The 26,289-nt window shown below is 49.9% G+C and overlaps 1 protein-coding gene across 1 annotated transcript in view; it reads left to right on the top strand.

Moving 5' to 3' along the window:
* Myo18a (myosin XVIIIA) overlaps positions 1-26,289 on the top strand; it is a 107,711-nt gene that overhangs the window by 15,645 nt on the left and 65,777 nt on the right.

Here is a 26,289-nt window from a genome sequence, read left to right on the forward strand (position 1 = left end):
TTGTGATCTCCAGGGAAAACCCCAGTGGGAGGCTTGAGAGCAGAGATCTCCTTGGAGCATGCAGTCCTCAAAGCCTCAGTGATCATTTGGTGCAAGGACAGCGAAAATAATTTTGAACATCCTGTGTGGACATGGCGTGTGATGACGGGCAAGTTAGAGCCTTCAGCCGTTATTCTTGTCCAGCTGTGTGTCTTAGGACGGTCCAGACCTATGCCCCGTGGCCTCGGCAGCGCGTGACCTGCCTGGGACCTTTCAGCACTAAGTGATGAGCCAGATGTGCCAAAGTCAGAAAGGGGAGGAAGTGTGGAGGAAGCAGGCGGAGCCCCGCTCCCAGTGAGGGGGAGTAGGAAGCTCTGGGTGACACTCAGTCTTGCAGGACCACTACATGGATGTGGAGGAGGCTGGGGGAGGCAGGCCGGACTTAGGCAGACACACTGGACTGATGTTCCAGGTCTTCCTTTATACTGGAACTGGTTGGGTTTGGACAGCTTTGCAGAAGGGAGGTTTAGTGGTGGTGGTGGGGGGCGGGGGGCGGTGGTGAGGGGGTGGAGGTGAGGGGTGGTGGCCTATGTGGAATCCAGAGAGGGACCTGCACTTATTCATTTGAGAGATACACATTGAGGGCCAGAGATAGGGCACGGCGGGCAACGCACTTACCGTGCAAGGCCAACAGTCTTGAGTTTAGTTCCTGGACCCCAGAGAATAACGAGACCCAACTTCTAAAACTTGTCCTCTGACCTCCATGTGCCTGTACTTCAGACACACACACACACACACACTAATAATTATACTAAAGAAGAAGAAACAAGAAGAAAAAGAGGAGGCGGGCTAGAGAGGCTGAGCAGTTGAATGCACTTGTTATTCTTGCTGAACACCTAGGTTCAGTTCCCAGTGCCTTCCAACCAAACGTAACCCCAGTTCCAGGGGACCAGAAGCCTCCTTCTGCCTTCTTGGGGCACCAGGAATAGTAAAGTGCATACACGTACATGCTGGTAAAATGTTCATATAAAAAAAAAATCTATTTAACTAACTCAGAAAAGAGCCAGGTGCAGCAGGGAATGCCTGTAAGGAAGCAGAGGCAGGGGGATCTCTGTGAGTTTGAGGGCAGCCTGGTCTATATGGTGAGCTCCAGGACAGCCAGGGCTACGTAGAAAGTCTCTGTCTCAATAAATAAATAAACTAATTAATTAATTAATTAATTAATTAAAGACCCGGTTGTGGTGGCACACGCCTGTAGGATTTGCTGAAGGAGGCAGAGGCAGGAGGACCAAGAGTTCGAGGCCAACCTGGGCTACACATTTAACAAAGAAAAAAAAGAGATGCGCATTGTGCAGCCCTTCTGTGTTGGCCAGCTAGCTGGGCTGAACTCAAGGAACCTTGATTTAAAGGGAGCCATGAAAGGGAAACCGTTTTACCTCAGAGCCAAGGTCACAATATACCCGCCACACTTGTCTTTTCCTCCTCCGCTAATGCTGCTTTTAACAGATGGAATTTTCTTCTTCAAGCATGAATCCCCTGAGGTATTGTTGCTAGCTCGCTGCCGAACCACAGCCAGGCCTCTGGGGCCCTGAGCCTGGCATCCCAGATGCCACTACGTTTACTCCTTATAGCTCAGGGACTATCCTGGTGTCTCACATTTCCCAGCCACTTTCCCTTCCCAGCTCGATGCTGCTACGCCATCCCCTGGGAAGCAGATGCTTGTAGCTCAGAGATACCGGTGGCCGCCACCTTACAGCTGGTATCCTTGAAGTCCTGGCTTGCGCCAGCCCCCATAGGACCAACCCAGCTGGTGCCTGGAGGACTTCTTCCCTACATTTAAGCCTAACAGATCTGACAGGACAGAGTGTACCACAGGAAACCCCATCCCTATGTGACTTCTGAAGCAACCTGTGCTCGCTATAGAACACTCGGGGCTGACAGAATTTTTCTACCTTCTTCCACTTGGGTTAGCTGTGAGGGCTCACAGACAAGCATGGGGGCGGAGTGAGCCCACCGTTTCCAGCTTCTTGAGACAGACCCCAGGAGCTGAGTGGGGAGGCTCACCAGCTCTCTTGGGGCTCTCAGCTTAAACCCTCTTCTTCCTACTGCGACTTCTGCTCATCGTCTGGCATTGGTTCCAACCCAGGCTTCCAAGCCAAGAGTCTCCCCGCATCCTCAAGCGTCTGGGCGGGGTGGGGCGGGGGTGCCCCTGCCGACAGTAGTTCCATCAGGTCATCCATCAACTGTGTCCACACGCTGCCTGTCTCCAGGGAACTCTGAGGGAGTTGACTAGCCATCTGTTCTCTCCCACACACAGATGGGGGCCGAGGCCTCCGTTCTTTGTGGCCCGTTTTGAAGGCCCCAGTGGGAGAGACAGCCTTTGGGACTCCGTCTCACAAGGTGTAAGCAGAATTTGCAAACCCTTTCCACCTGGTCCCTAGCTACAAGATGGGTGCCATGGAAGGCAGGGAGAGGTGAACCAGAGTGCTAAGAGACACTTGAGGCCTGAGTGACAAAAATGACTTGGCGGGATTGTCAGAGCACCTAGCTTTCCCGCCACCGCTACCTGTCTTTTTTGTTATTTATTTATTTATTTATTTATTTATTTATTTATTTATTTATTTATTTATTTATACTACCTGCCTTTTGCTGCAACTATCCACCAAACAGGCATCTGTTTGAAGACCCAGGCTTGGGTCTTGCCAGTTTCCAGTCACTCATCCCTCCTCTGCCCCCCTCCCCCGACAGACAGTGAAGTCTGCTCAAGGGCCAGGCACAGTGCTGGGCATGAGGGGTTGACTAAGTAAAATATGACTTCCTTGAGGAAGCACAGACCTAGGCACGGATGTGCAGCCGAGCACCATAGCTGCTTTGGCATAAGGCTGAGCACATGCGCAGAAATGTGGGAAGGAGGAAGTGGCCAGGTCTGACCCTAGGAAAAGTGGCAGTCAACAGAGGCCACCTTAGTGGAAGTGACCCTTGATTCTACAAAAATGTATCTGTTCGCTCCTCCCAGAGATTTGGGTTAGATTGGATAAGCAGCGACGCCCAGCAGCTTTCCTCTAGGTGTCTCTGGGGAAGACAGAGCAGGGGGCGAGCAGGTTAGCCAGGGTGCTGTCATCCGGGGGTCTTTATAGGACACAGGCATGCTTATGTAGCAGGCGTGCTGCTGACCCGCGTGAGACTCTGGGAAGTTAGTGTCTTCCTGCTGCCCAGGGATGGAACCGTCCAAGGATGCAGCTTTCTACTGCTCTCCAGTGCTGTCTCCTTGTAGGTTTCCTATCTGTGGGGATTCCCAGGCTAACCCTTCTATTTAAGGTAGCCCAGGGGTTGGGGCTCCAGCCGAGCATTGCTTAGCGTGTGGGGACGTCCTGGACGTTATCCCAGCACTGAAATAAACCAACCAACAAACAAAAGCAGATAGGTCAGCCAAAGGATGAGAAGGCATGCTGGGTAGCCCACATCCCCATCCAGGTTTTGTAGTGGAGACTAGTGCGTCGGGGGAGAGGGCACCAGTGTCCCTTTGGCTGTTGGGGAGTTTCAAGACTCCTGGGTAGGAACGGTAGGAGCCACATTAACCTTGTCAACGAGGTGCCATCAGGAATGGGGCCTGCGGGAGTACCAAGGACAGCTTGGAAATGTGCGGCTGGCGGGCTGCTGAGTGGTGGGGGTGGGGGTCGGTCGGGATGGGGCCGGGGTGGGGGCGGGGCTGCTAGGTGCTGCTTGGGTTTGCAGTTCAGTAGCGCTTCTGTTCTTAATTTCCCCCCAAATGATCCTTAGAGGAATTTTGAGGGATTTTATTTGTTTGCTTGCTTGTTTCTTTGTTTGTTTTAAACAGGAAATTTTAATTTCGTTTTATTGCCAAAGCTTCAGGCACCTCTGACATCAGAGTGTTGCCACACCAGAGCCCAGTGGTGATGAAGGCCCAGTGGGCAGGTGTCAAAAGTGCAAGAAGTGGTGGGTGTAAGGTCCTGGGGAGCTTGGGGGTTCACTGTCCTGGATTGCTAGGGACCATGAGCAGTGAGCAAAGCTAATTCTGTTCTGCCAGGTCTCCTTTCTCTGTCCTCTTTCCTTACGATGAACAGCAGGCCTGGAGTGCTCCAGCCACGCAGCCCGTGGGTGGTGGGCACAATGCCTAGGCCACATTGAACAGGGTGTGGGTACATACTCTGGTCAATGGCTGTTTTTATAGGCGCAGCTTGGCATGGGGGCAGGGCCTTAAAAGTGGCTTGCCCTAAGCCACCCAGGACACTGCCCTATGCCCTCTGCTTCCTTCTAATCTCTTATTTACATGGAAATGGTTCTGGAAAATACCAGATAGGCAAGCACCCTGACTGGGGGTGGCTGGGGAGTGGGGTGGAGGGTGTGTGTGTGTGTGGAGGCCGGGAACACAAGTATTTTAAAAATGCTGCAAATCTCTACAGCACTTCCCAGAAACCACAAGCATGTACTCTGCCTGCCAGCGGGGTTCCTGCCACCCCAGGCCCCAAGCAGCTAGATTCTCCCCCTGAAGCCTGGAGCGGAAGTCAGCCTGTGGGGGGAGCAATGGGGATCTATGACCCGGTTGAGGTAGGGGCACCCCTGCTGCCAGGACAAGATGTCTGGCGCCTCCATTGTCCATGGTGTGGTGCGGAAGTGCCCTAGGCATCAGGCAAGTCTGTGGGCACTTACTGTGTCAGACAGGCACTGTGAAGGAGTCCCGTGTTTTTCATGGTTTCCCTGCCCCCTGCTGTGCAGTCTCAGGGGCACAGCCAATTCCAGCTCCTGGCTGGTGGTTGGCAACAGCCTAGGATCTGTTCAATACAGAGGACGTTGTCAGCACAGCTTATTTTTCAGTTGGCCATAGTTCGGTTGGGAGATGATTTCCTTAGACCTGGGCCACCACACCAGAGAGTCTCTTTATCTCCTGCCATATGTCTTTCAGCATCAGGGCATGGCCTTTCTGCCCTGGCTCACTCAGCGTCCCTCCACTCTGCGTAGACTCTGGCTTCTCTATGCTGCCCAGACCACTGTGGGTGTGGGAGCTGATGTCCTCTCGGGGGGTGATTGCTGGGACCTACCTAAGATTCCCCTGAACAGAGAAGCCTTGAGGAGCAGCATGGGAAATTATAGGTGAGGCTGTAACCCTCACTTAGAACCCACAGCAGACCTGTGTCCCCCCCCCCCACGAGGCCCCAAGCCTAGAACCCTCTTCGTTCCTTGTCTCTCTGCCAGGAAGGCAGGGGAAGCTAGAGGTGACTGTGTTGTCCTCCAGAGGGATGTGACTGGTGATCTCAGTGTGTCCTGCAGAGTCAGCTGGAGGAAGCGAACAGCAGATGGCAACAGGTCGCTTGCAGATGTAGCAAAAGTGGTGTAGATGAGGGAGCTTCTAGAAGGCTGGGGCGGCTGCCTTGGCAGGTTAGGGGAGGAGGGACACATACACCCTGCTGCCCCTCCCACAGCTTTCCTGTCAGATCCTAGATCTAGGGGGCATGCACATTGCCCTCCTCACCTTTGTGGCCTGTCCTCTCACACTCTTCTCAGAGTCCCTGGAGCGTCCCCTCTGACAGTGATGGAAGGAGCTGAAGGAGTAATGACAGTGGAGGGCCCAGGAGGTGGGTGTCCAGCCCTTGGGTTCTCATGGGCTCCTAACATGGAATTCTGGGTACTCCTCTTGACCACAGTACCTTCCCCTGAGTACCACATGCACACATGCACACTTCCCGAAGTCTAAATGCCACTTCCCCAGGTCCCTGATCCTCTCAGACCATGACTGGGTCCACCTCAGCAGCACCCATCCTTCTCTATGGCCTCCATTGCAACCCTTGGAGCACGCACCCTTCCTCGTAGCAGCATCCGTTGGGACTTGGTTAGTTATCTGGTTGCTTCTCTCGTGCAGCAGGTGGAAGTCAGCGTTGGGAGAGTGAGTGGTGGGGACCCATGCAGGCGTTTGCAGATGATGATAAGAGGTTCTTTAGCCAGAAACTGGCTTCCTTGTTTGGTATTCTTTGTGTAGCCAAGGTTGTTAGAACATTCCTCTTTGCCAGGCTTCCGTGACCTGTCTGCAGAATGTTGCTTCTCTGGCCTGGACTCACTGACTAGCTCTTGTGTAGTTGGGGCTGGGCATCTCTCACAGGAGTGCAGGAGAATGAGGCTCTGCGTAAATCTGGGAGCAGCATCCTGGCTAGGGAGAGGCCCAGGCCTTCCCTGCTCCTGTGCCTGCGCTGGAGACCCAGGGTGACAAGAGAGCCTGCAGTGTCCGGTCAGGGGACCCTAGTGGAATGTGCCTATCTTGCTGTCTGCAGGTCTCTGAGGGGTTGGAATGTGGCCTGGGCTCCCGGCTTCCTCTTCCTTCCTGCTGTTTCCCCCTAGGCTGCCTCCGTGCTGGAATGTCTGCAGGCTGGGAAGGTCCGCGCTAAGGACCTCTTCCAGCCTCAGCAACAAATCCCAGCTGGAGCCTGGGGCCCTGCTCCCACATGGGTAGAGAGGCCACCAGAGAGGCCAGTGGGAACGGCTGTGTCCTTGGATCTCAGGCTGGTAGGCTTTCAGCCCCCACAGGCAGATGTAAACATCTCTCCCTCTCTTGGTCAGGTCCCGAGGAGCCACGGCTTCAGGGACTGAAAGGACTCAGTAGTGGGAAGGGGAAGCCTGAGGAGACAGGAGGCTGGCCCTTTCCCACAAGGCCTTGCTGCGTCTAGCCCTGACACGAAACAGGAAGGGGAGTAGCCTCGGATTCCATCCTCAGGTGGGGCCTGCCTACCAGCACCAGGTTCTCTGGTCCACTGGGACCATCCTGTCACAGCAGGAGGTGACTCTCCTGACTTTGTCAGCGGTGGCGTCTGCCTTCTCACCATTTCCAGGGCCAGGTTCCTTTGTTGGTGACCTTTGCAGCTCTTGTGTCCTTTGTCCCCTGATCTCATTTCTTCGCCCTCCCATTCCCATTTCTGTAAGGAGCTGACTCACTTCCTCCTTCCTCCCTAACTACACTTACTTGCCAGGCCCTGTGGCACAAACAGGGTGTACGCAGGGAGGGAGGTCTCACCCAGGGCACTTGGAGGCCATCCTTGGCTCTGGAGAAGGACAGGGCTAAATGTGAGGTGAGAGGGAGAGATGGCTCCAGGCCACAGGGAACACCCCTCCACCCCCACCCCAACCCTCCAGCCATTGTGCAGTCTGGGTAGGGCATCAGGGAGCACCTGCTCATGTCACACTGTGGGCTTGTCTTGTGGGGGGGGGACAGTGAAGGGGGGAGGAGACTAGCAGTCCCAGTCCTGTGATGAGTGAAGGAGCCTGTGCTTTCACTAGAACTATAGGCTCCTGTAGAAAGCGAGAGCTCAGCCCTGGGTGGCATGGGCTAGAGGCCAAGTGGTGACAGCACTGTCAGGCAGCTTGAGAACGTCATGACTCTTTGTAACACCCGGTTTCATGCCCAGACCCATCACACTGAAGGGACACTATTTGGAGATTTATCTAGAACCTTCTAGATGCATGGCAAGGGGCAAGGGTTTGATGTTGTCTCCCGTGTGAGTTCTTGCTGATGGGCTCTGCCTACTGCCTCCCTCCTTCCTTTAACAAACTGGCTTGAGTGCAGCCCGCTGATGGCTGGGCTGGTGTCTTCCACCTCACCCGCCCCTGAGCTGCCCAGGCTGTAACAGCCTGTGTGCCCGACACTCCGGGCACTGGGGGGACTCAGCTTGTGCTGAGCCTGGCATAGCCTTGTATCCTCCTGAACAGGTGCCTGGGTTGCCTGAAGGACCAGGCACAGGGTGGGATCAAGTCCTACTCATTTGGATATATATCAAGATTGAAAAGAAGACAAGTAGGGACTGGAAAGATGGCTCAGTAGATAAACGGACAGATGACTTGAGTTTGGATCAGCGTATGCACATCAAAAGCTAAGTGTATGTGTGCCGTATGCCTGTAATTCTAGCGCTGGGAGGCACAGACTCCTCAGGCTTAGCACTGGCCAGCTAGATTAGGTCCTGATTGAGCACCAAGTTCAGCGATAAACGCTGCCTTAATGAAAAGAGGAGCTGGACAGGAGAGATGGCTCAGCAGTTAAGAGGTCACTGCTCTTGGTTTATAGCATCTCACGCAGGCTCGCAACCAATGTAACCCCAATTCCAGGAGGCCCAATGCCATTCTCTGTCCTCCATGGGTACCAGACACACATGTGTATATATACATGCATTCAGGACAAACATGAATACACATAAAATTAAAACAAGATAATTCTTAAAAGAAAAAAAAGAAAAAGAAAGCTGGGCACTGTGGCACACACCTATAATCCCAGCACTCGGGAGGCAGAGGCAGGCGGATCCCCATGAGTTCGAGGCCAGCCTGGTCTACAAAGAGAGTTCAGGACAGCCAAGGCTACACAGAGAAACCCTGTCTCCAAAAAAACCAAACCAAACCAAAACCAAAACAAAAACAAAAACAAAAAAAAAACCAAAAAACAAAAAAAGAAAGAAAGAAAGAAAAAGAAGAAAGAAAGAAAGAAAAGGAAGGAAAATGATAGAGAAAGATGCATGCCTGACATGAGATTTTGGCTTACACACATACAGGCACAAACATGCATACGCCTCACCACACATACATGAACATGGATACACCGTTCCCCAACACACACACACATGCATACTGCACATACACACACATGCAGAGAATGAGGAGGAATAAATATCAAGAGAGAAACTGGGCACTGGCCTTTAAGGCAGGGTGTGTGTGGAGCACTGCTGTGGTCTGCCTTCCTGGAATCCAGTGACAGCAAACAGCCCTGTTCCCTATAGCATTCAGCTGGGCCTGGTGGAGCCCCATGTCCTGTGGCCTCAGGATTTCTGGTTGACATGAGTTTCTTCTGTAGATAGTGGGGACTGGAGAAAGTGAGGAGTGCCAGCATGACCCCCCCCCCAAACCTGAGATGCCCTTTCCCTCCCTGGTGGGAGCAGAGCACAGTGCATAGGCACATGGGGGCCCCTCTGTGTTCACTTAGGCACTATGACTGGTTCTTGCTCCACTGGACTTTGTGGCAGGACCCTGAGTGTGAGCATGGCCTTGGTGCTGCCTATGCTCCCCTCACAGAGTCCAGGATGGGTTGTTCTCCACCCCCGCGCCCTCCCCCCCCACAACCAGCCCCTTCCAAAGCATCTGTGCTATTAGCCTCCAGCTCTTCCCTTCTCTGTCCACAGGAAGCAGTTTCACAGCACAGGCCTGGGGCTCTGTGAAGGAAAGGCTGATTGTTCCCTGGCCCGTTTGTGTTTTCTCTGACTGTTGTTGTACAGGTGTCTTCTCTGAGGTGTCTTTTCTTCGCCATTGGAAGAGGGACCTTGCTGGGTATGGGGTGCGTCTGTGATCTGTTGTATATCAGTTGGGAGTTGGAGGCAAAGGGACCAAGGGTTCAAGTTTGGCATCAGCCACACAGCAAGTCTGAGGCCAGCTGGCTGCATAAGACCCTGCTTCAACAAAGAGACAAAACCAGCCAAAAGACGGACTGGAGAGGAGAGGTTACTCAGTGGTAAGAACACTTGTTCTTGGGGCCTGGCATGGTAGTGGTGCACACCTTTAATCTCCGCGCTCGGGAGGCAGAGGCAGGCAGACTCTGTGAGTTCAAGACCAGCCTGGTCTACAACGCGAGTCTAGAACAGCCAGGCCTCTGTTACACAAGGAGACCCTGTCTCAAAACAAACAAACAAACAAATAAGCAAAAATGCACTCTTGCAGAGGATCAGTGTTCAGTTCCCGGTACCTATGTGATGGCTCACAACGTCTATAACTCCAATTCCAGGGAGTCCAACACCCTCTACTGACCTCCAAGGGCACCAGGTGTGCATGTAGTCCACATACATACATGTAGACAAAACACTCATAGACAGACGAAAATAAAAGTAAATAAATCTGAAGGTACTTGACTTATTAAAAATAGTAAGCATGGGAGAGGGCAACCTAAACTGTAAGGGCGCTGTCTTTGTTGTCCCTCCCAGTCCCCAATCTGCAGCTGTTGTGGGAGGTGATGTGAGGCACAAGGGCTGGGTGGAAGGGCAGTTTTGCCAGTAGGAGCTGCCTCCAGTTCATCTGAGACAAGAGAAATCAGGACTGTCGTATGGTTGTGTGTTGGGTGATTGGTGGCCCCAGCTAGATTACCTGGTCCAAATCTGGCCTCTGGCTGAAGGATGTTGGAGAAATTCTTTCATTTCTTTGAGCCTTATTTTCCTCTACTATAAAATAAGAGCGATGGTGGTGTTTTCTTCTAAGTGTTTCAGAGGACTGATGGGTGCAAAACATTTATGATCACTTTCCCCCCCTGAGACAGGGTTTCTCTGCAAAGCTGTCCCGGAACTCGATCTGTAGCCCAGGCTGGCCTCAGAGTAAGAGATGGGACTGCCTCCATCTCCTGAGTGCTGGGATTAAAGGTGTGCCCCCCCCCCCCCCGCCAGCTTATAATCACTTTGAATAGTACCTGAAAACCTTTTAATGTGCTTCCCTTTGTTCTCAGAGGTGCCAGACCCACGGTGGATACTGTTTCCTATACATGTATATATATGGTAAAGTTTAATTTATAAGTGAGGTACAGTAAGAGATTAACAGTAACAGATAAAAATCGTCCTGAGAGAACATCGTAATAAAAAAATATACATTTCCACGTGCATTGATGAACACCTGCAGTCCCGGCACTTAGGAAATGGAAGCAGGAGGAACTCAAGGTCACCCTGGACTATGTAGTGAGTCTGATGCCAGCCTGGGCTATGTGAGACCTTGTCTAACCAAACCAAACCAAACAACCAAACAAAAACAATAAGCAAGGGGAGGGCGTGGTGGCGCACACCTTTAATCCCAGCACTTGAGAGGCAGAGGCTGGCGGATTGCAGTGAGTTCAAGACCAGCCTGGTCTACAAAGTGAGTCCAGGACAGCTAAGGCTACACAGAGAGACTCTGTCTTGGAAAAAAAAAACACAACAAAAACAAACAAACAAACAAAAACAATAAGCAACCTGATGGATTATTTGTTTCTAAAAAATTGCTGTTCAGTTTTTTGGACTGCAGTCGACTGGCTAACTGAAACTCTAGCAGGCGGAACCATGGCTAACAGGACTTCTATCTGGGCTCAAAGATGGTCATCCCTGTCATCAATCCGCCTCTGAACCCCAGGAAGCGCTTGGTGTCTGTAGCAGAGGCCATCTGCCCGCAGGAGTGCTGCAGGCGCAGGCACCGGGTCCTGCTAATGACTCAGCTGTGCGGCCTTTACACATGCCCCGAGGCTAGTGCCTTTGCCCAAAGTGTCTCTGCAGTGCAGATAGGAAAGCAGTCTGAGCTTCCTCAGGGCTACTCTGTAACCTCAGCGTGCATGGCTCGCCCTCAGGTCCAACCTGTTCTTTACAGTTTCACGCCAGTCTTTCAAACGTGTGCTGAGTTTTCCTTGCTTTCCCCAGTCAAACCCTGTCTGGTGCCAATGCCTTCGGAGCACCGGGCCTTTTCCTACTTGTTTTCCAGTTGGCAAACCTACTCTGTTGTTATCTGTCTTCATGCCCGTCTTGCTCCTGGCGGCCCAGCTCCACTAGGGCTAAGCAAGACTAGAGGCCCAGAGCAGAGAGGCAGCCCTAGCCTGCTGTTCTGTGCCTTTATCCTTGTCACCCTTAGGAGTGTGCGCAGACTCTCTCGTGTGGATTTTCTAACTAATGTAGCCTCAGGCTCAGTCCCTGTGGTAGAATGTGCTAGCAGCCAGATCTGCTCTGTGGCCTCATGTTTTGATCACCCAGGCCTAGTAGAGCTTATCTGAGGCACTTTAGCAGGCGTCCAGAGTCTGTTCTCCTCTACCCCATTGGCTTCATGTGGCTGTCTAGAGGGAGGTGTCCAATTTGGCCTTCACTGCCCCGTGCCAGAAGCCCTGGCCTGGGACTTTATTTGCCCTCGAAACGAAACCTTGAAGTTTTCGTTTAGGGCTCTTTCTGGGGCACCACCAACCACCTCTCCTGCAGCCAGTGCTTTGGTGGGGGAAACCCTCTGGCCACAACATTCCAGCCGTCTTACCCGCGCCTGGCCCAGAGACTGTGGAAACAAGGGCAGATTGTGCTGGACTGAGGGGCTTTCTCCTGAGCCAGGGCGCCTTGGGGTAGAGGCAGGCTTCCATTCAGCCTCCTTTCAGCCCTGTGCTGTCCGGCTTCTGCTCATTGGCTAGATTCTAATTGCGACGGCTCCCTCTCCCCCATTTCTTTTTGAGGCCCAGGGACAGGAACAGGGTGTAAGCAGACTGTGGGCAGCGGGGAAGAGAGAACAGAGGCAAGTCAGGACACTTTCTGAAGGAGTCTTGGATAAGAATGGCCTTTAGCAACTTGGAGGGGGAAATTCCTGAGCCGGAACTGTCCAACAGAAACCACCGGGAAACAGAAATGTACTGTGGTCACGTGGCCGCTGAACACTTGGAATGCAGCTGGCACAACAGAGAAACAGAATTTTAAATTTGATGTTAATTTAATGCGAAATACCTCTGATGTTTTTATTTAATTTAAAATTAAATGGACACCATGGCCAGTGGCTACTGCATTGAACAGAGAGCCAGAGAGCTCCTAGAGATGTGGGGTGCGGGCAGGAAGGCAATTCTTGAAGTCTTATCTCCTTCTGCAGAGGACTCCCCCCACCCCCATCCCCCCAGCCACGAGGCTGGGCCTGGTGGCATTTCCCCTTCCTCTCAGGAAGGAAGGTTTGTTCTCTTTGGCAATTTCTCCACTTCACCAACTCTGGGATCCCGGTGCCCTGGGGACAACAGGTCCCTGGAAATGTGCCACCACAACTGGGGCAGCACTTCCCCATCTTGCGAAGCGTGGCTTCTGCCGGGCTTGGTAACACGCAGGTGCTCACACGCCCAGTGGGTTTGGCGGCTGTGCACGTGGGGGCGGGGTGGGGTGGGGTGGTGGTGGTGTTTGGTGGTGGAGGCCAGGTAGGCAAAGCAGAAGCTTTCCCTTCCTGCTTCTGTGGGGACCTGGCTTGGCTTTGTTGTTACTTCAAAGGGTTCTAGAAACAGGCCCTGTAAGGGCCTCCAGAAGTGAGCACAGATCTTCAAACACTGGCTCTGTGTTCCCTCTTGTGTTGTGTGTGTGTTGGGGTGGGTGGGGGGAGGAGGGAGGGGGAGGCTGGGGGCGGGATGGGGGGGGCGGGACGGGACCTGAGGGCGCCTGAAGGAGACTCTCTGACTTTGAGAATGAGTCCTACAGGATGCCGGCTCCCACCGCCTGGAAGAGCTTCCTCAGGCTTTATTAAATCAGTGTAGCCGAAGCTTTAAGCCCGTTCTCCTTTATCCTTCTGTGGAAACAGAGAAAAGCGGTCATTTATATGAAAAGAGCACAATGCCGCATTGTGTTCATCCTCGAGCGTCAGGCAGACAGCATGGGACGTGAATGTAGACAGTGTGGTGTATTTAGTAGACGCAGAGACCCAAGTCTCCCTGAGATGTGAGGCGGAGCCTGGGGAAACTGTCATTGAGACTGGTCCTGGGCTTTGGGCTTTGTGGGAACTTGGGAAGGGACAGGCTGTTTGGAAATCCCCGGGTGCTGAGGAAATCCCCAGTAGCCAGAGTTCCTAGAGAGAAACAGGACCCCTGAAGCCACCAGTGGCCTCTCTAAGCAGCCAGGACCTGACTGTTTAGTTTTGGAGGCAGACACCCGTTCTTGGCAGAGCAGGCACAATGGTGTGGTGGTGCAAGGCTCTCTCTGAGCCGAGCTTTGGACGCATGAAGGTGGAGTGATGGAGTGGAGAGGGCGGGACTGGCTGATCCCTGAGTCCCCCGGACCGCGATCTGTAGTTGCCTGCCTCGTGCCCACTAACTCTACTGATTTCTTGTCTCAGACTTCTTTCCACTATAAGAATCAAGGTGTGACTTGAGTCTTCCAACTACAAATTCAGGTGTTCATTCATTCATTCTTTCTTTCATTTTATTTCATCAGGAAACACTTATTAAACGTCTTCTACGTCTTGGAACTATTTCAGGTACTGAGGATAAGTCAGTAATGAAAAAAAAAAAATGTAGGCGCCCAGCTAATTTTTGCACCCTCTTTTGGGTAAAGCGAGAGGCCTTCTTGCTGCTGCAGCGCCCCCTGAAGCCTTAGCAGAGGTGAAATCCTGCAGGCGTGGAGGCGCCAACAGATCCACGAGAGGGGGAAGGCTGCCCTCTGCCGGGCTCCGGTGGCACTGCAGGGCGCAGAGGCTCCAAACGCATGCGCCGAGCTTGGCTCCACCCTTGCGCTGGCGGCTGGGCGGAACAGGAAGTGCAGAGATAGTCAGGTCTAAGGCCGATTTGGCCATCAAGGGCTCCCAGTGATTGGGCTTTCGGACAGTCCAGGTTGTCTTTTGCCTGTCCTTAGCCTCTACGGGGCCATCTTTCTGCTTCTTTAAGGAGTTTGGCTGCTTCCCTTTCGGGATCCGTGGATCACTTAGTGCCATTAAAATACCGAGGCACCCCTGCTCTGGCGTTTTCTGTAAATACTGTCTTTAAAGCTGGTGTAGGACCTCAGAAGTCCTCTGGTGGGGTGCACCTGTTACCATTGGTGGCTGGTGCCTTCTTACCCATTTGTTTTTTGTTATTAGATACTGTAAATTAGTAACAAAAGCATTGTGTAATTGGTACTCATGAAAACAGTGTTTATAGATTTTTAAAAATTAATTATATTTTCAATGATTAAAAAAAAATATGTGTATTGGTGTTTTGCCTGTATGTATGTATGTCTGTGTGAGGGTGTTGGACTCCCTGGAACTGAAGTTACAGACAGCTGTGAGCTGCCATGTGAGTGCTGGGAATTGAACCCAAGCCTTCTGGAAGAGCAGCCAGTGCTGTTTAACCAGTGAGTCATCTCTCCAGCCTGATTTATTTATTTATTTATTCATTTTAGGTGCACTGGTGTTTTACCTGTATTTATGTCTGTGTGAGGGCATTAGCTCCCCCTGGAACTGGAGTTACAGATAGTTGTGAGTTGTCATGTAGGTTATGGAAATTGAACTTGGGTCCTCTGAAAGAGCAGCATTGCTTCTAAGTGCTAAGTCATCTCTCGGCCCTGTAGATGATGACTCCTCTCCCCTTCCCCTCCCCCCTTTTCTTCCTCCTCCTCCTCTTCCTTTGTGTTTTGAGACAGAGTTTTTCAGCATAGCCTTAGCTGTCCTGGGACTCACTCTGTAGATGAGGCTGGCCTCAAACTCACAGAGATCCACCCGTCTTTGCCTCCCAAGTGCTGGGATTACAGGCATGCATTTGTGCACCACCAAGCCTGATTTATAGATTCTTTCACATTTGCTTTTTAAATGTTTTTGTGTGTGTGTAAGCATGAATATGCTGCAGCACATATGAATGTAGGTTAGAAATCTCATGGTCTCACTTCTTTCCATCATGTAAATTCTGGGATCAAACTCAGGTTGTCCAACTTGGTGCCTTTATCCAATGGGTCATCTCAGCCTGATAGAATGAACACAGATTATTTATTATTTGTTTGTTTCTATGTGTGTGCATGTATGCATATATATACATACATGTATATATTTGTAGGAGTTTGGATTTACAGGAGTAACTAGGGGCAAATGGGCTTGGGAAACATGCTTTTGCTAAGGTCTTAAAGAGAACCTCAAGCCAGGCTTGGTGGCGCACGCCTTTAATCCCAGCACTCGGGAGGCAGAGGCAGGCGGATCGCTGTGAGTTCGGGGCCAGCCTGGTGTACAAAATGAGTCCAGGACAGCCAAGGCTACACAGAGAAACCCTGTCTGGAGAGAGAGAGAGAGAGAGAGAGAGAGAGAGAGAGAGAGAGAGAGAGAGAGAGAGAGAGAGAGAGAGAACACCTCAGTGTTAATATTTTCCACCTCACATCTTTTCTGATGAACTAACAATCTGTAATACCAGCACTTGTGCGCTTGAGTGAGATCACTTTGAGTTGGAGGCCCCAAAACAAACAAAAACAAACAAAACCCAACAAAAAAAAACCTTTTGTTTAATGGCCTGGCTCCAAGCTATTTGTACCCTGTGTGCCTGATTCCCCAGAACTCTGTTGGTGACCTTCTTCGGGAGTACATTCTCACCTCAGTTATGACTATTGGGGTGCATTTGTCCTTTCCTCGGCTGGTCATTCTTTGAGCGGGTGTCAGAAACTAAGTCACTGCTTTGTGCTGTTCACCCATCCTTGGGTATCCCTCGTCTCTAAGCAATTATAGAGATGAGCGACGGAGTTACAAGAAGAAACATTCCGCCCCACCTATTCAAAGGGCAGCTAGTTCTCCACAGGTGGAAAGGAACCAGACGTTGTATTTCCCCACAGTGTTCGCTGTGAGGTATTACACTGCACTGCCAGCTGCGTGGCCAGCTTCCTCTGCGTCTCACAGCTTCCCACCGGACTTCCCACAGCTCTGTTTAGCCATCTGCAGGGCCGAGGACCTCTCACCCTGTCACTGTAACATCCTGGCAGTGCAGAGTATTACAGTTTTGGTCCCATGTGGAAATCCTTGTTACCCACTTAGTATTGCACCTTCAAGATGAGTTGGGTAAATCCCGTGGTTTGTGGAATACATACTGTGTGCTTAGTGCGGGAGAGTAGGATGTTTTTGAGCAAGTCCTTTAGGAAGATACAAAATTGAATACGCCCCAGCACCAGCAACCGCAAGAGTGACTCATTCAAGTTTGTTATGGGGGGGGGGGGGTATGGAGTGGGAGAGAGCCGTACTGGGCAAGCACTCTACCACTGAGTGACAGCCCTTCTGATTCATGTTGACGAGTAAAACCGACTTTATTAGGGGTTACTTACAGAGGGATGGACACTGGACAGTTGTATTTTTCTTGGTTTCACCAAGCTGTCACCAGCACCGAGGTCCTGTTTTATCTGGCTGTAGTCTGCAACATAATTGTCAACTTAGGTTCTGAGTGCTACCCAGTGTTTAACTCCAGGGCCAGACAACGAAAAGGCATGGACCAGAGCAGAGTCAGGGAAAGCAGTAAGTTTGTGTGTGTCTTATGCTGATTTATCAGGGGTTCTGCTGGTCCCTGCAAACACCGCCAAGCCACAGGAAGTAGCCTGGCATGTAAAACGACTAAACAGTAGCTTGCTGCAAGGTGGAGTCAACTCTGGATTAGGTGTGGAGGACCAGTCTCTACAGATGGGAAAAAAATAAAATAAAAAATAAAAAATAAAAGAGAGAGAGAGAGAGAGAGAGAGAGAGAGAGAGAGAAGCAGAGACAGAAAGTGTTCCTTATGGGAGAGGCGGCTTAAACATATGCCATCAATGGGTAACCATTCAGAACGTTAATTTGGCCTCTGTAGTCATGGCGTTCACCCAATAAAGTTCAGCGAGTCCAACTATATGTTTGTGCAAGAAATTATATTGGCCTGAATTAATAAAAAATAGCATTTTGGGTATTTCTATTATACGTTGTACACACTGTGCATTGTGCTTCCATGGAGACTTATTGTACAGAATGGTACAGTGGTTCACCCCTCAACCACAGGGGGGCATGTGTTCCATCATCCATAGTAAATGTCCAAAAGCTTGGCTAATACTGAGTTCTAAGAAAGAATGCTTATTTCCTATATGCATACCTGTGATAAAGTTTAATTTATAAATTAAGCACAGTAAGAGATTAACAGCAAGCAACAAAATAGCAGCATTAATAGCAATATGCTGTAATTAAAGGTTTCATAAATGTCAACTCTCTCCAAAAAAGTCTTGCTGGGTTCTCACCTACAAAAAAGCACTCCGTAGCTTTGCTCTGGCGTGTCTGAGTTTCTGCCTTCATCACTCCCCCTTTAGGGCCAGGGTTTATTTACTTAACAGTTCTAGCAACTGAATCTAGGACGTTCAGCACGCTTGGCAAGTACCCCACCACTGAGCTACCTTGCCACCCCTCTGAGGTCATTATTGTTGCGTGAACACAGCCCAGGATCCTGTGACAGGATGGCTTACTCAGTGGCTCCCGGATAGATAGTGTCTGTGGCATGGATTCATGTCTTGGTTGGGATGGAGTGGGATGATGGGAAATTTCCCCATGCTACTCTGAGCTATGTGCAATTTTTTGTTTTGTTTTGTTTTTTCTTTTTTTTTTTTTTTTAAAGATTTATTTATTATGTATACAGTATGCATCAGATCACATTATACATGGTTGTGAGCCACCATGTGGTTTCTGGGAATTGAACTCAGGACCTCCGGAAGAGCAGTCAGTGCTCTTAACCACTGAGCCATCTTTCCAGCCTTGTTTTGTTTTTTCAAGACAGCGTTTCTCTGTGTAGCCTTGGCTGTCCTGGACTCGCTTTGTAGACCAGGCTGGCCTCGAACTCACAGCGATCCACCTGCCTCTGCCTCCAGAGTGCTGGGACTAAAGGCGTGCGCCACCACTGCCTGCCTCACTAAGTGCAATTTAAAGCCTATAACAACTGTTTATTTCTGGTATTTTCAAACTGTGATTAACCTCAGATAACTGAAAGCGTGAACCATATGCACTCTACTGGCTGAGCAGTTTTTAGAGATTTTAGGAGGTTTATTTACTTATTTTTGTGTGGGTGGGTGTTTTGCCTACATGTGTGTCTGTGCACCGTGTGTGTGCCTGTTGCCTGGCAGAGGCCAGAAGAGGATATAGAATCCTCTGGGACTGGAGTTAGAGGTAGCTGTGAGCCACCACGTGGCTACTGAACCCATGGGAATCGAACCCATGTCCTCTGGAAGAGCAGTAGCCTGTGTTCTTCCCCAATGAACTGCCTCTCCAGCCTCAGGAGCTTTTGACTGTATCCTACATTTGTATTACACGGTGACTTTAGAATCTAGTTTAACGCAACGTGTGACCCTCCATGTGTAAGAGAGTTACCACACCAAGAGTGTAGGTGCAGAGTGTAGGTGAGAGCTGTGGTTCTAAATGATAATTTGGTGACGTTAACCATGTAGTTACCACCTACAATTTAATTTGTCGAACATAAGCTTATACGTACTATCTAATAGTCTCACAACGACCACACAAGGCAAGAATCATATTTTACTACTGCGAAGGGGGGGAAAAAGGTGGAATTATTCTGTCTTAGATCAGATGGCAAGAAAGAGGCTGAGTCAGGATTCAGCCCCAGGGCTGTGTCGATGCTCCATCCCTCTCTGCACTGCACTTCTGGATGGACCGTTCCCCCCCTTATACCCCAGAGAGGTATCCTAAAGAAAGCAGAGCTATAGGTGGGTCTCTAGGAATTGGGAGGGCTCGGCAAGGTGGAGGGGTTGGTGGCCAGGTGGGCAGGGAATGTAGGGACATTTGCATGAGGTAGCATGACAGATTGAAAGGGAGTCAGGCCCACCACAGACAGGGAGAGAGATGAGGAGAAGAGTAAAGGCCGAGGGCAAGTGGAAAGGGCAGGTTCCCGACTATGAGTGTTTGGAGGCAAGTGGATGGGCCTGGGCCTGGTCTTACTGGCTGTGGAGGGCTGCATGGAGGCTACAGAGATGTCCTCGGTCTGGGACAGCACCTGCACAGGAAGACTGGCTGCCATTGTTGTTTTGTTTTGTTTTAAAGATTTATTTATTTATTATTATGTATACAGTACTCTGCCTGCATGTACACCTGCAGGCCAGGAGAGGGTACCAGTTCTCATTATAGATGGTTGTGAGCCACCATGGAGTTGCTGGGAATTGAACTCATGACCTCTGGAAGGGCAGTCAGTGCTCTCATCCACTGAGCCATCTCTCCAGCCCCTTGTTTTGTTTTTTGAGACAGGGTTTCTCTGTGTAGCCTTGGTTGTCTTGGACTCCCTTTGTAGACCAGGCTGGCCTCAAACTCAGAGACCCACCTGCCTCTGTCTCCCGAGTGCTGAGATTAAAAGCGTGTGCCACCATGCCCAGCTAAGACTGGCTGTCATATGGGGTGAATCCCAGTGGGCTCTGGGGCCTCAGGTATTCCTCTCTGGCCAAAGAGCCAGCCCTTTTCTCTAGGGGACGTGCAGCTGCTTTGTGGTGACTTCCCCGTGGAACCAAACAGCTCAGAGAACTGGCCAGAATTAGCCATTCTGGTAGAAAAGAGATCTGTGTGAGGACATAGCTGCCAGTCACTCAGAGCTGCAGGCGAAGTGGCAACTCGGTCGCCCAGACATCACCTTCCAGGGCACTGCTGAGGCTGGCAGGCAATCACAGTGGAAGATGCTGAGGCTTTGTTGGAAAGCCCAGGCCTTCCTCTCCCAGGCCTGGCTATATGTTTCTCTAGCTCTTACAGGAAAATTTATTGGAAGGGAGTGAGGCTACTGGCCGCAGGCGTACAATCAGGCGAGTGACAGTGGACAGCGGACAGTCAGGCGAGTGACAGCGGACAGTTTGACATTATTCCGAGAAAAAGATTAAAAAAACACGTGGCGACAAAGGGTGCCTGGCCTTCGTCATCCACCTAGCCCAAGGCTTGAGCTTGGCGACAGCCCCTGACGGACTGATGCCCTCTGAGTGGTGTCAGTGGGGCAGAAAACAAGCTGTTGTAGTCCAGCGGAAAGGCCCAGTGCTGTCACAGTGGGGACAGTGTGCCTTGGGTGCAGGAAGCTTTGGACATGGATTGGATATTATAAAGAAAGAGGGTGTCAGGTCTTCTGGAATTGGAGTTATAGACAGCCAGCGCTCTTAACCAGAGTCATCTCCCCACCACACACCCTTTTAGCTTCCCAGTAATCTTGGTGTATGAGGATAGTTAAAGTTTACTGAAAAACTAGTACATTAGACAGCATTTCCCCCAGTGCATTCAATGCAGGGCCTTGCAGGTGTTAGACAAGTGTTAAGTAAGTTTCTTTCTTTCTTTCTTTCTTTTTCTTTCTTTCTTCTCTACCTCTTCTTCTTTTTTAATTTAATTTTTTTTGAGACAGGGTTTCTCTGTGTAGCCTTGGCTGTCCTGGACGCATTTTATAGATCTCAAACTCACAGAGAACCGCCTGCCTTTGTCTCCTGAAGGCTGGGATTAAAGCTGTGTGCCAACACTGCCCCGCTCAGAATTTCTATTTAGAAACCTCATGGCCATTTACAAGGTGTGTGTGTGTGTGTGTGTGTGTGTGTGTGTGTGTGTAGACCAGAGGTCAATGTTGGATGTCATAATTGCTCTCTACTTTATTCTTTATAGAGACAGTGCTTCTCACTGAACCTGGGTCCCACCAACTCAGCTAGACTTGCTGGCCTGCAAGTTTTCGGGATCCTCCCATCTCTATCCTCTCAGCGTTGGGGTCGGAAGTGTGCGCTCCCACTGCCTGGCTGATGGGATTAGTATTTTGCTGCACAGTTATCCATGGACCGTGTGTATGTAGAATCCATGGAGGCCAGAAGAGGGGTTGGATTCCCTGGAACTAGCGTGACAGACGGTTGTGAGCTACCATGTGATTGCTGGGCATCAGACCCAGGTCTGCTGGAAGAGCAGCTACTGTTAACCACCAAGCCATCTCTCCTGAGCCCGAGGTTTTCTATGGGTGCTGGGGTCCAGCTCAAGTTTTCATGCTAACACAACAGGCGCTTTACTGACTAAGCCATCTCTCCATCCTCACTTAAATTAAATTCTTTTAGATTTATTTACTATGATTATTTTTGACAGCTCCTGGAACTCTCTAGGTAGACTAGGCTGCCCTTGAACTCACAGAGCTCCATCTCTCTCCACTTCTGTCTTCAGAATGCTGGGATTAAAGGCGTGCGCCACCACACCTAACTTATTTGTTATTTTTTCTTTTAAAAAGATATTTATTTATTTATTATGTTTACAGTGTTTTGTACCAGAAAAGGACACCAGATCTCATTATAGATGGTTGTGAGCCACCTTGTGGTTGCTGGGAATTGAACTCAGGACCTTTGGAAGAGCAGCCAGTGCTCTTAACCTCTGAGCCATCTCTCCAGCCCCTTATTTATTCTTTTTATTAATTAAACGATTGATTAGTTTTTCAAGACAGAGTTTCTCTGTGAAACCCTGGCTGTCCTGGAACTCACTCCTATAGACCAGGCTGGCCTTGAACTCAGAGAACCATCTGCCTTTGTCTTCCAACTGCTGGGATTAAAGGTGTGTGCCACCACCTCCTGGCTTCTATTTTTATTTTATATGTATGAATATTTTATGTATATATATGTATATATATACACACATACATACATGGCTGATGCCTGTGAGGTCAGAAGAGCATGTTGGATCCTCTGCAACTGGAATTACAGATGGTTGTAAACTATCATGTAGGAACCAAACCTGGGATCCTCTTAACCCCTGAGCCAACTCTCCAGCTCCCTCCCCCCACTTTTAAGATAGCAGTACTTACTTTTTTTTTTTTTTTTTTTTGCATATATATGGAGGCCAGAGATGGACACGGGGTGTCTTCTTCAATCTTTTTGTATTTTGAGTCATAGTGTCTCTATTATACAGCCCTGGCTGTCCCAGAACTCACTATGTAGATCAGGCTGGTCTCAAACTCACAGAGATCCACCTATCTTTCATTCCTATGTGCTGGGATTAAAGGCATGCACCACCCTGCCTGGTGTCTTCAATCACTCTTTAGTAGAAAATTAAGTATTTATGTGTATCCATTTATGTATGTGGCGACATGTGCACTTATGTATAGGCAGAGGTCCTGGAGTTACAGGCATACAAATGACCACACCAGGCATGCTTGAGCACACATACACACACATATGTGTTCATGCATGTGTGTGTGTATGCAAGTATGCCCAAGCATGCCCAAGTGTGTGTGGGTGTGTCTGTGTGAGTATATATCACGTGCTTGAAAGTACCCACAGAGGCCAGAAGAGGGCGCTAGACTCACGGGAGCAGGAGTTACAGACATTTGTGATGACATACGTGCTGTGACCCAAACTCTGGTCCTCTAGAAGAGAGGGATGGAGTGTGCTTTTGTTTTTGTGTGTGGTTTTTTGTTTTGTTTTGTTTTTGTTTTTGGTTTTTGTTTTTCAAGACAGGGTTTCTCTGTGTAGCCTTGGCTATCCTGAACTCACTTTGTAGATCAGGTTGGCCTCAAACTCACAGCGATCCGCCTGTGTCTGCCTCCCGAGTGCTGGGATTAAAGGCATGTGCCACCACGCCCAGCTTTGTTTTGTTTTGTTTGTTTTTCAAGAAAGGGTTTCTCTGTGTAACAGCTCTAGCTATCCTGGAACTCTCTCTCTCTGTAGACCACGCTGGCCTCGAACTCACAGAGATCCTCCTGCCTCTTGTGCTTTTAAGTTTGGAGCCATTTCTCGAGCTCCTACTGTTGTCTCCTTCATGTGCATTCCAGGGCTTTGAACTCACATCCTTGTGCTTACGCAGCAAGTGTTGTTACCCATTGAGACATCTTCTCAGCTAATATTTACACATTGTTTATTGGTGCCCTCCCCCAAGTGCTGGGGATAGAACTCAGAAACCCAAACACGGTAAATAAATACTCTATCCCGGAGCCCACAGCCCAGCACTGGACAGTGTTTTTAGAGCGTTGTATGTGCACAGTCTTTCAGCCTCCGCTAACTCTTACTCCATAGGCACTGTTATTTCCCCACTTTACAGATGAAGAAAATTGCACAATAGAGTAGTGTTTACTGTATATAGTTACTATGTGAAAGAGCCAAGAGTGAACCAGGAAGAGTGGGTCTGAAGGTTTTATCTTTAACTGCAGCACACTGTGAATAAGTCCTTTCAAGCAGTGGTTCTAAGACTTCAGTGTGCCTCAGAATTACTAGAAGCCCAGCTGAAGGCACAAAGGCTGGGCCCTAGCACTCTGTACTCGGGAGGCTGGAGTGTGAGGCTTTAGGTCTGGGGACCAAACGTTGAGAACTCACTCTTTTCTATCTATGCCATACTTGCCTCATATTGACTGGGAAATAGTAGAAGCATAATCTTCAGTGTAGAGATGAGGGAAATTAAAGTCACCTGCCCAGGACTACACAGCCCATCCATCCATCATCTATCCACCCCCATCCATCCATCATCTATCCACCCCCATCCATCCATCCATCCATCCATCTACCATCCATCCATCTACCATCCATCCATCATCTATCCACCCCATCTATCCACCATTCATCCATCTATCCATCCATCATTTATCCACATCCAACCATCCATCCATCCACCATCCATCCATCATCCATCCATCTGTCCATCATCTATCCATCTATCATCCATCTGTCCGTCCACCCATCATCCATCATCCCTCCAACAGTTGGGCACATTAGTGCTAGGCGTTATGCCTGCCTTAGTTCTTGGCCTCGTCTTAAGCCAGAATCACCAGGAGCCTGGCTTGGGGGCACACACTTGTAATCCCAGCTTCAGGAGCCCAAGACAGGAGGATCTCAAGTTCAAAGCCAGCCTAGGCTGCTTAGCCAGATTCTCTCAAAAACAAACAACACACTAAGCATAATGGTGTATACATTTAATCCCAGCGCTCGGGAGGCTGAGGCAGGAGGATTAACTAAGGGTTTGAAGTGACCTGGACTACATAAGGAGTTCGAGGTCCTCCTGGGACATAAAATGAAACTGTCTCACATAAAGCAGGACTGGAGCTGAGAGAGGGCTCTGCACTTAAGAGTCTTTGGTTTTTCTGTTTTGTTTTTTGTTTTTTCTTGCACAGGACCTAGGTTTGGTTCCCAGAGCCCATGTGGTGGCTTACAACCATCTGCAACTCCTGTCCTGGGAGATCTGACTGCTTTGGGTACCAGACACATATGTGGTGCACATACACAAATGTAAACAAAACACTCATACACATTAAGAACAAAGCAAAACAACAACAACAACAAAACAACAAAACAAAAAAAACACCCAAAGAATCATCTAGGATGTTTTAGAAATGCCAGTGCCCAGGGCTCCTTCCCAGACCAATTAAGTCAGAAACTGAGAGGGAAACGGTGAGATCTAGTCTTTCAGGGTGTCAGCAAGCCCCTGTGCCAAGAGAATCTTTGACTCTGCCAGGGGACCTCCCTAGGAAGGTGTACCACTTCCCTGGAAAGCAGAGAAGTGTGTTTCCTGAGAGTCTGTGTTTGTGTGTGGAATGGTAAGACTAGGTGGCTTGCACAGTGTCATATAGAAAGGTAGGAGAGGCTGGGCAGTGGTGGCACGCGCTTTTAATCCCAGCATTCAGGAAGCAGAGGCAGGTGGATCTCTGTACATTCAGGGTCAGCCTGGTCTACAGAGTGAGTTCCAGGATAGCCAAGCTACATAGAGAAACCCTGTCTCAAAAAAACCAAAACAAACAAACAAACAAAAACCCAGGCAAACAAAGAAAAAGAAAAAGAAAGAAAGAGAAGAGAGAAAAAAGAAAGAAAAGCCAGGAAGTGGTGGCGCACACCTTTAATCCCAGCACTTGGGAGGCAGAGACAGGTAGATGGTTATGAGTTCGAGGCCAGCCTGGTCTACAAAGTGAGTCTAGGACAGCCAAGGCTACACAGAGAAACCTTGTCTGGAAAAGACTCTAAAAACCAAAACCAAAACCAAACCAAACCAAACCAAAACAAAACAAACAAAAAAAAAAAAAAAAAAAAAAAAAAAGAGAGAGAGAGAAAGAAAGAAGAACTGGGTTTGGTCCTTTTGGGCAGTTTTTATCATTTTGTTGCTTGAGAGTGTAAAACCTAGAGGCCAGTGGTGCTTAGAAACAGGCCATGGGTAACAAGCTTGGGTTTTTCCAATCCCTCCCTCCCTCCCTCCCTGGAGAGGAAGGAGGAAGCAATGACTATTTCCTTTTCTCTACAGACCCTTGGCGGGTCCTGTCTTTTTCCTCATTGCCATCTTTCTCGCAGCACCCGTCTCGGCCTCCCCGGGATCTATATACTTGTGACTTGGGTATCTGGTAGTGTTGACTAGAGCCAGGCCCCGATTTCTCCCGAGGAACCCAAGCTGTTCACTGACACTCGTTCATTGGCCAGACACCCCCAGTTTCCTCTATTCGCAGGGCTAAGGCCTGCCCACGCCTCCCCACCCACCCCACTTTCCTCTGCCTATGCAGCAGCTGGCTGGTGTGTGGGAGAGGGCAATGTAGCTTAAGGGGAGAGCAACTGGCTCCCTGCATGTCTATTCTAATAAGGTGGTAGTGGGAGGCCTCAGCCTTATCTTGTGGGGGGGGGGTCTCTGCCCTTGCTGGACTTTACAGGACTGCTGCCTGGGCCTAGAGCCTGGACCCCAAACCCCAAATGTCATATTGGATGCAGTGTTAGTTCTTCGTACTTAGATGGCATAGTTAGGCGTGTGACTGAAGTGCTCTCACGTACACGGCGCTGTGATTAAGTTCATGCACGCTGCTGTGTGTGTGTGTGTGTGTGTGTGTGTGTGTGTGTGTGTGTGTGTGAGCGTGCATGTGGTAGTCTCAAGCTTGGCCTGTCGGGCCGGGGGGCTGCAGGTCTCAAATTCCTTTGCTATTTTTAGGGGCC

The sequence above is a fragment of the Acomys russatus genome, chromosome 16, assembly GCF_903995435.1.
Source record: "Acomys russatus chromosome 16, mAcoRus1.1, whole genome shotgun sequence".
Lineage (NCBI taxonomy): Eukaryota > Metazoa > Chordata > Mammalia > Rodentia > Muridae > Acomys > Acomys russatus.